We start from the raw sequence: 12,149 nt of genomic DNA on the forward strand, positions 1-12,149 counted from the left end.
GGTTGGTTGTTGTAGCCCAGTCTGTACTTAAACTGTTACTCTATTATCTCTGCTTAATGAACACAGCATTTAATGTGATAAATTGACCTGGTTGTTACTGATCTGTTCCTGGTACAAGTGGATTGATAGTCTTTCTTAAAGAATGCTGGCCTTAAACTGTCACAGTAACTTTCTCTAACACACAAGAGAGAAACAATCATCTTTTTGTCCTGGCCTGAACTGTTGAAAGTATTAACTGTTTGCAACACAAGTTCTCAATACAGAAGACTTAAAAGCAGCAAAAGGGGATTTGTGTGCTGCTGCTGGCAAATTCCATAGCTCATGTACATAAATAGGCAGCTGAAGCCAGGGAGCTACTTGTCTGTCTAAAATGTCATGGCTCTCCACTAAGCCTACAGAGTTCAGTGCTGAAAGAGCACTTGTTCCACTGAGGCATATGATACCCTATCCCAGTAAACTATGAATCTGTTTTCTAGAGGTTGGGGTTTGTTTTTTTTAACACCCTTCAGAGAAATGACAGGGGGTACAAGCTTATTTAAACTATTATCATGTGTCTGGTGTCAGACTTATCACAATTTGGATAGCTTCTCTGACTAGTGTTCCACCTAAAAAATAGTTCTCAGGTCACAGGCTTGTTTACTGGGGACACCTTGTCTTCCAGTAGTTTTAAAACCTCTGTAAAAGTGAAAAAAAAAAAATACAAACTAATTAGAGTCCCTGCTTGTTCCTGCTGGCTGAAGTAAGAAATGCTGCTCTTTATTCTGTAATAAATTTGGTATTATTTGAGACCTCGTTTGTTGGTGTGTCTTTTCCTTTCTCATTAACTCTCCACTGTTGCAACCATAGAAAATTTTTCTCTTGACAGCTGCAAGCCTGTTCTCCCTTGTGTCTGTTTTTCTCTTTGTAAGAATTTACTGCTCACTTTCTCTTCGTTCTGATGGGTGTCTATAATAGAGCCAAATGGGAGATATTTTACTACTTTTCTAAGAGTAGCAAAACTTATCAAAATCTGCAATTTTTCTAATATGTCTCAAAAGAATAGAATGTGGAAACAGTGGGCTTCTGTGGGAAGAATTGCTTTTCCTTTATAAAAAGCCATGATTAGTGGAGATTAGTCCCTAAAAATGCAGGATTATGAGAGATGTTGAATTCTAAAATAATTCAGTGGTTTTCAGATTCCTGTGGTTGTGGCAAGTGAATGGTGATAGTTGAAGTCTTGATCCACCATTAAGTGTTGATACCCCTGTTGAAGTATTGATATACCATTAAGTTTTTCCTTCTGAGATGGATTGGGCTAAATCATGAAGTGCAGATGCCTTAACATCAAATATGCATTTGCTTTTAAAGGTTGTATTTTTAGAATGACAGACTTTAGTTTTCAAATACCAGTATGCATGAAATGTGATAGCACTGTCACATAAAATATCTGAGCTGTTTCTGGCATAGGCATAATCAAATGTAATGACCAAAGTATTTAATTTTCTAAAGAGCCGATAGGAAAATGAAAAACTGAGCTTCAAATTTAAAATGTTTCCAGATTACCTAATGAATTGCAGTCTGGCTCACCGAGTGAGACCAGTTGTATGGGAGACCATCCAGTTGTCCAAGTAGAATTATATGCGTATATATGTGTGTGCTTAATATTTGATATTCAGATGAAAGATCCAAACCGCAGAAATTTTTCAAGGTTGCAGATTTGTTGCATGAAAGGTGTTAGTCCAAGAAATCAATTTTATGGTGCTTTCATAGCATGTAAAAAATCTTGCCCTTTTAATTTCTGGCTTAAATGTGCTTGGTTTCATATACACACACAATATATAAAAAACTCTGTAACAGAGACACAGCAGATGTGCAAATGCTGATACCTAAGAATATTTAATAACATTTTATAAGAACAAGGATTCTTTTAATCTAGCATCCTGTCTCCAACAATGACCAAAAGTAGAACTTCGGGCAGATTTAGTAAAATACAGGAAGCCAGGAGACATGCATGTTTCTCTGTATGCTCTCAGTGTGCAGCACCTTCTCTTATTGGGCCTCCTTGAGCCAGACAGGATGATTTTTTATTTACAAATCTTGATTACTTCTCTGTCAGTTTATCTACTGTTCAAAGTGATGTATGTTTTGAGACACTTGCTGAGTTAGAGCACAAGCCTGTAATGGTTTTGAGTTGAGGTGCATATAGAAGTCTTTGTACAAGAGTGTGGTCTGGAATGTATTATCCATGGCTGCTGAAGTGGTCGTGGCCTGAGTGTACCCTAAAAATACCAAATTGTTGCTATATGTGCAGCAAGCATAGACTCGAGTTAGTCTTAACTCTGCTTCTGTTGTTGGTGGCAGTCAATAAAATCTCTAGCTTTTCTGTGGTGAGGACATCTATGGTCCTTTTATGGCATTTTAACCTGATTACTGTGAACACTTAATATCAGAAGTGTTTTGTTGCTTCTTTCCAGATACAGCTTTGAAGTTTTTAGCTGAAGCCTTCTGCTATCCTAGTCACAAAGATGAAATGATAGTTGAACAAATGAGTCAATAAATAAACTGCATTCCTATACCAGAAATTACATCCTGCACTATACAGAGCATTGAGAGGTGCCTTTTCTCCCACCCCTGTAACCTGATGGGTTACATCTTAAAGAGAAGTTGCAGAATACAGAATGTGAGACCAGTGTAGAAAAAATAATTTTAATAAATGTTTTATTTATGAGGCTAAAGGAAATCAAAATATTTTTGATCCTATATGGCAGATTTACTTACGTATTGACAGCTGTACAGGAAAAAAACCCCACCCTCCAAAAAAAACCCCCGCAACACCATTCTTCACCCCTAAATCAATGTCTTTTGGGGTTAAACTTTAGGGAACAGTCCTTTCCTTGTGACTCTTGGCATGCCAGCCTTAGCATGCATCTAGGGCAATGTGGAAGGCTGTCAAGGAGATATTTTTGGCTCTTCTTTGAAGAGAGGGAAAGCATTTATGTGCAGTGTCTGGGGGCGTATCTAAAGGTACAGAAGAGTTAGCTTTACAGATTACTAGAATCAAGTGGTTTGTAAGGTTGAAACAGAATGAGGTGAGTGCCAGGAAAATCAGGCTTTCCTGGAACCGTGGGAAATGCACTTGAAATTGCTTGTGTCTGTGGGGTTAGTCTAGTGGGAAACAGTGAGATAATCTGTTTTTCCCTATGTGCAGGTGGTGAAAGAAAAATATGGAATTTTTAAGTTGGGTATTATTCAGGCCTTTGGAGGATTAAACAGCAAGATGAGAAAATTACTAGCAAAACCAAGAGTCGTCTGGGACCTTGGAAATAACAGTACCTTCAGTAGTCTCTTAGATATTTCTTTCACAGCGATGTTCCAGCAAATTTACTCATGTCAGTTTGTTAATCTGTACTACAAGGAGTCTTCATGGAAAAACAGACAAACTAAACCTAAGAAAACACTCCCCTCCCCTCATCCCCCCTGCCTCCAGGCATAACTGCCTATAAAGTTATTCCTGTAAAAAATTTGTTAACAGATGCAAATTTAGACCAAATATGTTTTCTTCAGTGTTCTAAAATAATCTGTTGATTTGGCAGACTATCTTTAATATGCTTTGTGCCAGAAGTTGTGGAATTGGAGAATGAAAATTCAAGAAACTATCCAGTTTTATGTTGCCCATCTGGTACGTTTAGGAATATGGCTTTTCCAAGGAATTGAGAATTATTCATAGTAGTAGGGGGAGACAGATCCAAATTTTATTTTCTGCAGGAAGAAGTAAGACAGGAAGATCCTGAATACAAAATAACTTGCTGTAAATTTGCTGTTTCTCTGCTAATATTGACAGAGAGGCAGAGGACACAGGACCAGGGTTTTTAAATCATCCATGATAGTGAAATAAAAGATAATTGATTTGCTGCAGAGTTCTGAGTCTGTATCTCTGTGATAGTGTATCACTGTTTAGAGGTTATAAATGTGCACTAAATGTAGGCAGCCCTTCTATTTAAAGTCTTTTTTTCGAGTGTTGGTAGTACTTTTTCTCAAATACATTTTCATATTGACGGTACTGAAAAGAATCTGTCTATTCACAATAAAATGATCTCTGTGTGTAAGAGAGAGGCTGCAAATGGAATGAAATTTAAATGTAGATAAGGTTTTGAATGTGAAATTTGAGTGTACGTATCTGAAGTTCTGAAATAAGTTTATTAAAAATGTCTTCCTGGACTCAAAAGAAATGTTTGTAACACAAGAAAGGGTATTGTAAAAGTAATTATGGGGTTTGTAGATGTGGATTTACATGTAAAGACAGCACAGAATAGGATCATAGAATAGATTTGTGTTGGAAGGGCCTTCAAAGAGCATCTGATTTCAACTCGCTTGATGGAAGCAGGGACATTCTTCACTAGACCAGGTTGCTCAGAGTCCCATCCAACCCAACCTTAAATATTCCAAGGAGGAAGCATCCACAGCTTCTCTGGGCAACCAGTTTTCACCACCCTCACAGTAAAGACTTTCTTCCTAGCATCAAATCTAAATGTATCCCTATCCACCCCATCCATGCCCTGCTCTTGTGAAAAGTCCATCTCCACCTTTCTTGTGGGGCTCTTCAGGTACTGGAATGCCGTAATTAGGTCTCCCTGAAGATGATTATACAAATTCAGTAGAATTCTTTTCTTCTGGATCTTAACTACCTATTCTAGATTCTTCTCCTTCTAGCTCATATCTATTTTTACGGGCACAGCAACATTCTTTCTCCTGCTCTGAGCTGAGAGAAGAGTCTGTTCTCCCTTGCCTTGTGAATTAGCTGGTCCTACTTGCTTGGGTTGGGTTAACTTACCTTCAGCTCCCAAGGATTTAAGGGAGGGTTATCACCCTGCCTGTATGAGAGCTTAATCTTAGCATCAATGGCCTGCTCAGATTCTGAGATGGTATGCTGCCTACTGAGTGTTTTACACAATGAAGCTTGTCTATCTGGGCACACTTGCACCCATGGCATTTAACTCTGCCTTTGGGTTCTAGCGGGCCTCCCAGATTCTGGTGTTCCCTGAGGGTTTGAATGGCTCTCTGAGACTTCAGGTCTGTTTGGGTGTAGGCATCTACCTGAGGAGGCTGTGGCCTTTCTGTTTGGGTTTCATGCTCAGCCCAGCAGCTGGAATGGGTAGACACCAGTTTTGTTGCTGGAGAAATTTGCTGCATGTTGACCACTTAGGACAGCATACATGTGGTCTGTACGCCTCGTAAGAGAAGGAGGGATTTGGCTACAGAGGGCAGATGCCAGCCAATCCCTCATGATGAACATGAGCAGGCAGTTGCTGGCCAGTGAGCTGGGTGGTGACCAAATCACAGGCATCAGGTTTGAGTGTGGAGTCTTTGCAACAGCCTGTATAAAGAGCTGTGCACACCAATAAAAGCTCTCTGCTGCATGCACCTTGGAGTGTTGTGTCGTGTCTTTGTCTCCCTCCACCATGGCAACCACTCAGTGGGATGGAGTGGCTCCTCTTCTGTGCCCTTCCTTGTGCACTGCCATGCAAACCTCTGTGCCACTTCCTTCTAAAGCCACATGTCCTCTTCCTCACACTCCAAGTCACTCACACTCACTGGACCCATTTAAGTCTCCTGTGATTGCTAGCCCCTGGCTATTCCCTTCTCCACTGCAGAACTCCTCTCTCTCACTTGCAAGAACTCTCGGGACTTGGCTGTTTTCTGGCAGTCCTGGTAGGTCTCTCAGCTGTTACTCAGTTTTCCCTGACTCCAGGAACCCCCTGCCCAGCTCAAATCTAGTGCTTAGTCTGCCCGGAACCTACTGTAGCCACGGGTGGTGTCGCCACTGTCACTATGCACCTCCCCAGTTCACTAAAGGAGAAACTTGTATCCTTATTTCTGTAACAGGGTGTGCTTTGAGTGACAGTTGTCATGTAATAGCAAAAAGTGACTGGACACACAGCACTGATTTTGCAGTCCAGGGTGGTAGGCGACAGGGCAGGGAAAAGCAAAGCAGCTTCCAGTGTTTATGTTTTGCTCTTCTCTGGGTGCTTGACAGAATTCCATCCATGAATTAGACATGATTGAAAACCATGTAACCTTGGAAACTGTCCAAGGTTATGGCCACAGCTGTTGACAACTCTCCCTAGTGTTCCACATTTCGCAATTTTACCCTGCCTTGGCATGTTTTGGTTTATGTAAATTAGTGTGTCAGGCATGTCTTCAAGAAGCCTGGCTGAATTACTCAAGAATTACTGGCGATCATTTTTTTCCACAGAACAGGTATTGAGAAACCTGTCTTGCTACGCATGTTCCTTCTCATTTACATTATGTAAGAGACATGGCTGGAACAGACCTAGAGAGACCTTACTCTAAAAATTGAAGGTCTTCCAAATGGTTTGAGGAGGAATGCTTGGAAGACTCTTATGTGTTTGCTGCACTGTCTTAGCTGTGCTAGTACATGTGGATAAAAGTCATAAAAAACCCAAACCCACAAACCCCAAAACTGTAATTGGAAAGGTGTTACTGCTGTCCTACAGATGAGCCTTGCATCTCATGTAAACCTGAGATGCTGGTGGGTCTGAAACCAGCTTCAGCAAGGAGAATATATGGGAAGGGGAATGAGAGTAAGGGTGGGTGGGTCAGTACTATGCATTGAATTGTTTGGGTTCTAATACACTGCTTACTTTGAATAATGAAAAACACTGGTTTTAGTTCAGAAGATACGCAGCAATCCCACATTAAAGTAAAATACATAAAAACAAATCTTTCATATTCTTTGGGAGATTTGTGGCATATATTCTTAAAAATATTTTGCTGTGCTAAGTCCATATGGGCTTGAAGGACAGTTGTAGCAGAGGGCTGAGGGGAAGAACAAATAGCCGCTTCTCTTGTTGTGGTGGAGCTGCTTGCCCAGAAGTTAGACCCTGGATAAACAGACTTGATGAATTTTTATTCATGCAAACTGAACCTGTATGTTTGCCTCTTTGTTCTCTATACTTGCAAGGGTGCAGAGTGGAGTAAGTGCACAGCAGGCTGTAGTTTCATGTATTTTGTTCCAAGAGAGCTTTTTAGTGTGCCTGTTGTTTGGAGAGAATTTTTTCCCCCCTCATATTGTCTACAAACTGAGAGGTCTTGCTCCAGACTCCTATGGGAGGATCACGTATATGGCTTCTAGAGGTGTCACATGTGTTAGTGATTTTCTTGCTATGTGCATTTTAGGGATTGAACCAATATTTTTTCCTTGCTCCTATTTAAGCTTATTCAAATTTTTTCTGTGTAAGAAGAGATGTAACTCTACAAATAGTACTACAAATCAGTAGGGACTGCCATTTCTGTATAGCAGTGATGGTTTCTTGAACTGATGTCTGGGCATGCTAGTTTTCGTATTTGTTTCTGAATTAAGGTATGACCACAGTATGAACTGCAGAGCAAGCCTCCATCTGCATTAGGGCTGCAGCAGGAGCCTACAGGGCTCTGAGATCCGTTGCAGTAAAGAATTCTGCCAACAGTGGATCTGATTTGCACAATTTTCTGTAGCTATGGAATTGCCAGTATTTGAGTGAAAAAAAATCTTATATGAGGGAGAGAAAAAATTGTCTCAGTTTTTCCTCCTGCTCTGCATGTTACGCTGACCCTAGTGATAGAAGAGGATTATGCTGTGTAAGGGAGGAGATGAGTGTAATTCCAGATGGTGAGGGGGACCCCAATTATACTTACAGTCCTTAATCCAGGCAGAAGGACATTTGAGCACACTTGCTGTGACAGGCTATGCAAAAAAAGAAAAAAAAAAAAAAAAAAAAAAAAAAAAAAAAAAAAAAAATCATTGCTCTCCAAGGAGTTAGCAGTTGAAATTCTGTATTTCAGCCATGTTATGTGACCAAGAACTGAGGCTGATTGCCTCCAGATTTGTGTCTGTTGACCTGAAATCCCTGTATAACCTTTTTGGTATGTCCTTTGGACATGTGCCGTAGCTGGTCTTGGATTGTGATTGAATAGCACAAGGTTTGATGGTGAGGTTTTGCCAAGTAGAATCCTGAATGATGAATGCTTTCTGCTTTTGGCTTAATCCGGACAAGAATTTTAAATTCCTCTTCTTTACCTTACTGCCAAATTTTCTTAAACATTCTTTCAGAGTTTTTTTGGTTTGGTTTGTTTGTTGTGTTTATTTGTTTGAACTTTTGTTTGGTCTTCTTTTGTGTTGTTGGGGGGGGGGGGGTGTTTGGTTTTTGTTTTGTTTTTTTTTGGGTTTTTTGGTAGATTTTTTTTTTAATGTGTGTTTATTTGGGGCTGGGTGGGGTTTCTTTTGCTTGTTTGGTTGGATTTTGTTTGTTGGTTTGGTTTTTTGTTTTGTTTGAGGGACTGGGGTGTTGTTGAGGGGAGTTGGCGTTTTTGATAGAAACTGGCCAGTGAGTTTAAAAGTGCTTGGAATCTGAGAAGTCAGGGAGGAAGGAACAGATAAGTAAATGCTAAAGGCTATAACATAAATCTAACTTCTGTGGTAAACTACAGTACAGAAAGAACTTTGCTCCCAATTCAGTTTGGACCTGGTGGTTAAAGATGATTATCAAATTGTATTTTCTCCTACTGCGCTCTGCAAATGTTAATGTCCACAGGCATGATGGTTTGTATTTTTTTGGAAAACAGCATGATCTTTAAACCAATTGAGCACTGAAATGTGTTGGGTGTAGTGATTACCAACAAGTTACCATGTAAAGTACAAAATGAATATATTGAAGAACTTGTCCATATAATGCTTTTCAATAAAAGTGGAATGAGGCTGCAACAGACCAGGTGATCTGTTGCACTGTCTTCTATAATCCTTTAGTACCAGTATACAGAGAAAGCAGTAAAAACCCCAAAAGAAAAATACAGTTTAGAAAGGAATTTGGATCTCAATTTGCAGTACTCATCTAATGAGAGGCTCATGGAAGGATTGAGCTGGCTATCAAATGGACTAGTTAGCACAGTGTTAAAAATGAGTGAAGAAATACGTAGTCACAGAATCCCTTAAGATTTGCTGAGCTTCCTTAATGGGCAAGAAGATTCAGAACACTGAGGTTAGATGAAAGGCAGAAAAGCAACAATTCCTGTTACAAAGCCCTCTTTACAACCTCGTTTTCTTTCCCTCATATTTCCCTTTCCATATTCCCTCCTTTTCCTCGTATCTCTCTGCCTTCTTATTTATTCTTCTTTTTACTTGCTTTTTGAATTTTTCTTGGTGGGAGAAATGAAAGAATACTTATCCAAAAGTAACTGCTTGTTCCTAATGTTCCTAGCATGCAGGTGAAGTGTAGCTGAGGAAAAAGGAGTGGTCAGAACATTGTTATGTAGCCAGTTAGTAAATGCAACTTCCTATCAAGTGGTAGAGAGAGTAGCAGTCTCCTGATTCTTTTTTCCCTAGCTCCTGATTGTGTATTACAAATATGACCTGTATTTCATGCTGTCATTCTCCATATGGTGCTCTTTTGAATGATGGCCATTTATCTGTACTGAAGTATCGAGTGAGGCTGGTTAAGATGGTATGTACCATAATGATCCTGGCATGAAGAAGAAGCAAAATTAAGTTCCCAGGCTCCCTCATTGTTAAGTTTCTCTTATCAGTTGAATTTCTGTTATTAATTTGTTGTCAAAACTGTTGCTGCCTCTTGCCCAAGGCATAGTCAAATAGGGGACTACTGTAGTGTCGTCTGATTATGTATAAAAGCATGCTGATTTAACATGTCTGTATTTGGATAGCTAATATTTTATTTGGCTGTTCTTTTGAGAGTAAGGTTACATTGACATTCTCCCCTCTTGTAGATGTGCTGTGTGTTTTGGTTTTTCGGTAGTTATCAGAAATGTCAGCTCTCTGTGCTTCCATGAGTTCAGGACACAGACAGTGGAAACTAATATTAATATTACAAATGTAACGTCTAATATGTTGGACTAGAGCAATCTTTCATCCAAGGACCCAGCCAAGGCCATCTCTGAGACCATCTCTCAGAAAAACTAAGCTTAGAGAATCTCTCAGCATGATTGAAACAGCAAACGAAGAGCACACAGTGAGTCTGAGACACAGCTCAGCCTCCAAGGAAGAGCTTAGCAGTTGTTTTCTCTGATTAATGTAAGTGCTTATTTTAAGAAGGTAAATTTGTATCCTCAGCAATAAAGAGCTCTTGATTTATTTTTCAGACACCAGAAGGTCACTTCATTCAAATCGTCTGTAACTTCATTTCTACAGGCTCAGGGTATTGTGTCATGGTAGATGTTTTCCATGTATGGATATTCCTTTTGCTGAAAGAGGTTTATTGCTACAACTGGAATTAAGATCATGTATATTTAAGTTTCTTGGAAGTGTGTTTCTCTTTGTACTAAGAGGATATGACAGCAGTAGATAAGGTACACTTCTGGTCTGTCATTAGTAGTTTCCTAATCTTTCTTGGACTTGAAAATAACATTACTGCTTTACAGAAATGAAACTTTATAACATTATAAATACTACCTTTTTAGTTTTGATTTTGTACTGAGTAATGAAATGAATTAAGTTAGTATCCCATTGCCATCTTCTGCTTTGACTCCACTCACAGACCCAGAAAACTTGACATGGCTGAACTCACACACATGAACATGCACTCTCTCTCTCACTCTGACACACACACACATATATATAAACCTATATATTTATTTACACCTGTGCATATGCATGAATATGCATGTTACTCAGCCAGAAGTGTTAGAAATGCTGGCCTGTATTACCACTAATGGTTCTGTTCTTCCTGGTCCTTTCTGCTTCTGAGTTGACCAAATTACTTCCCAAAACTGTTGATGGTACTTAGGTGTATTTAAACACCTGGATTAAATGAATGTCATGTTTTTTTTCTTGTCTTGCACCTTTCAGTAGCAGAGTACAGTATCCGCTATGAGTCAAAAGTAATAGTTTCAGCAGTAGTATGACAAACAAGTTCCTGTCAAGAAAGACCTAAAAGTCTAGTTTGAAAGAAATGGTGTCAGAAATGCTTTAGTTGAATTCATGGAAAAGTCAGCACAGTGACTTTGCCACTCATTATCACCAGTTGTTTAAAGTTTGTATTTTGTCACTAGTTTTCTTGTCTACTGCCATCTCTTAAGTCCTGATATACCAGGTCAGTCTTGTTACTGCACATAGAATCAAGCTTTAAGCTAACATCAAATGTTCTGCAGTTTCTTATGTAAGTAAAACTATTACTTAGCAGTTGATGCTTCACCACGTTCTCAGAACAGATACATGGAGAGACATGGCAGTTTCACCTGCCAACCTGAATGAGAAGTGATGCTTTCCTTGTCTTTCAGCTGGATTGTTAATGTTGTTTCAAGCAGCATGAAATTTCATGCTCTCACTAATCTACAAACAAACTTTCACAGAGTATAGTTCCTTCTTAGTGCTCTTGTTCCCTGCATTCAGTTGCACCTTCCACATACCTGATAAAGCACTCACAAACACAATTAAATGCATTAACTCAGAGACAAAGAGCTAAAACTTGGTATCTGGAAAAAAGGGAAAAAAAAATAATATAAAAGCAGCTTTATTTACCAGCATATGGGGGGTTTTTTTGCTGCAAACAAGAATGTATTCTTAATCCAAGTAGAAAGATACCAGAATGAATGGTTATTGTCCTTAAAACAAATACATTTAAAATAAAACCACCTGTATCAGGGTATAAGGACATGATGTTGCAAAAGCCACTGCAGTTGTGATAGCAGTGGTTTTATTTTAAATTTTTTTATGGTATATGTAGTAAAGAGAGAGGTAAAGGTTTTGCATGGTGGAGTGATTCAATACTGGTTTCCTTCTGATGTGGTGAATACACATCATATTCAAGGCCTGCTTTATCAGTTTCTCACAAATAGAGATTGGGCAGATATGTGGAATGTAGCTCCACTCTGGCATTTTCAGAGATAACCTTTGGAAAAAAGGAGCTTGCTTATTGTTTTAATTTTCAAACATAAGTGTGCCTGCAGCATTTTTTGTCCTCCTCTCTTCATGATCTAGAAGCTAACAGCAAGCATACATCACATTTTGGGATGGATATCTGTTCAGAACTGTGAAGCTGTAAGAATACTTAAAGATTTGAAGCCTTACCATTTCACCTGGATGTTATACAAGCCATGGATTTGATAAACAGATCCTGTTTGAAACTTCATGCTACCAAGTGGTTGCCTTTTTTACAATAAAG

The 12,149-nt window shown here is 39.2% G+C and overlaps 1 protein-coding gene across 7 annotated transcripts in view; it reads left to right on the forward strand.

The window, feature by feature from the left end:
• Positions 1-12,149, forward strand: part of ERBIN (erbb2 interacting protein) — a 118,247-nt gene that overhangs the window by 58,603 nt on the left and 47,495 nt on the right. The window lies entirely within an intron of this gene.

This window comes from Chamaea fasciata, unplaced genomic scaffold (genome assembly GCF_029207755.1).
Source record: "Chamaea fasciata isolate MVZ Bird 193981 ecotype frontalis unplaced genomic scaffold, bChaFas1.0.hap1 SCAF_4, whole genome shotgun sequence".
In the NCBI taxonomy this organism is placed as follows: Eukaryota; Metazoa; Chordata; class Aves; order Passeriformes; family Sylviidae; genus Chamaea; species Chamaea fasciata.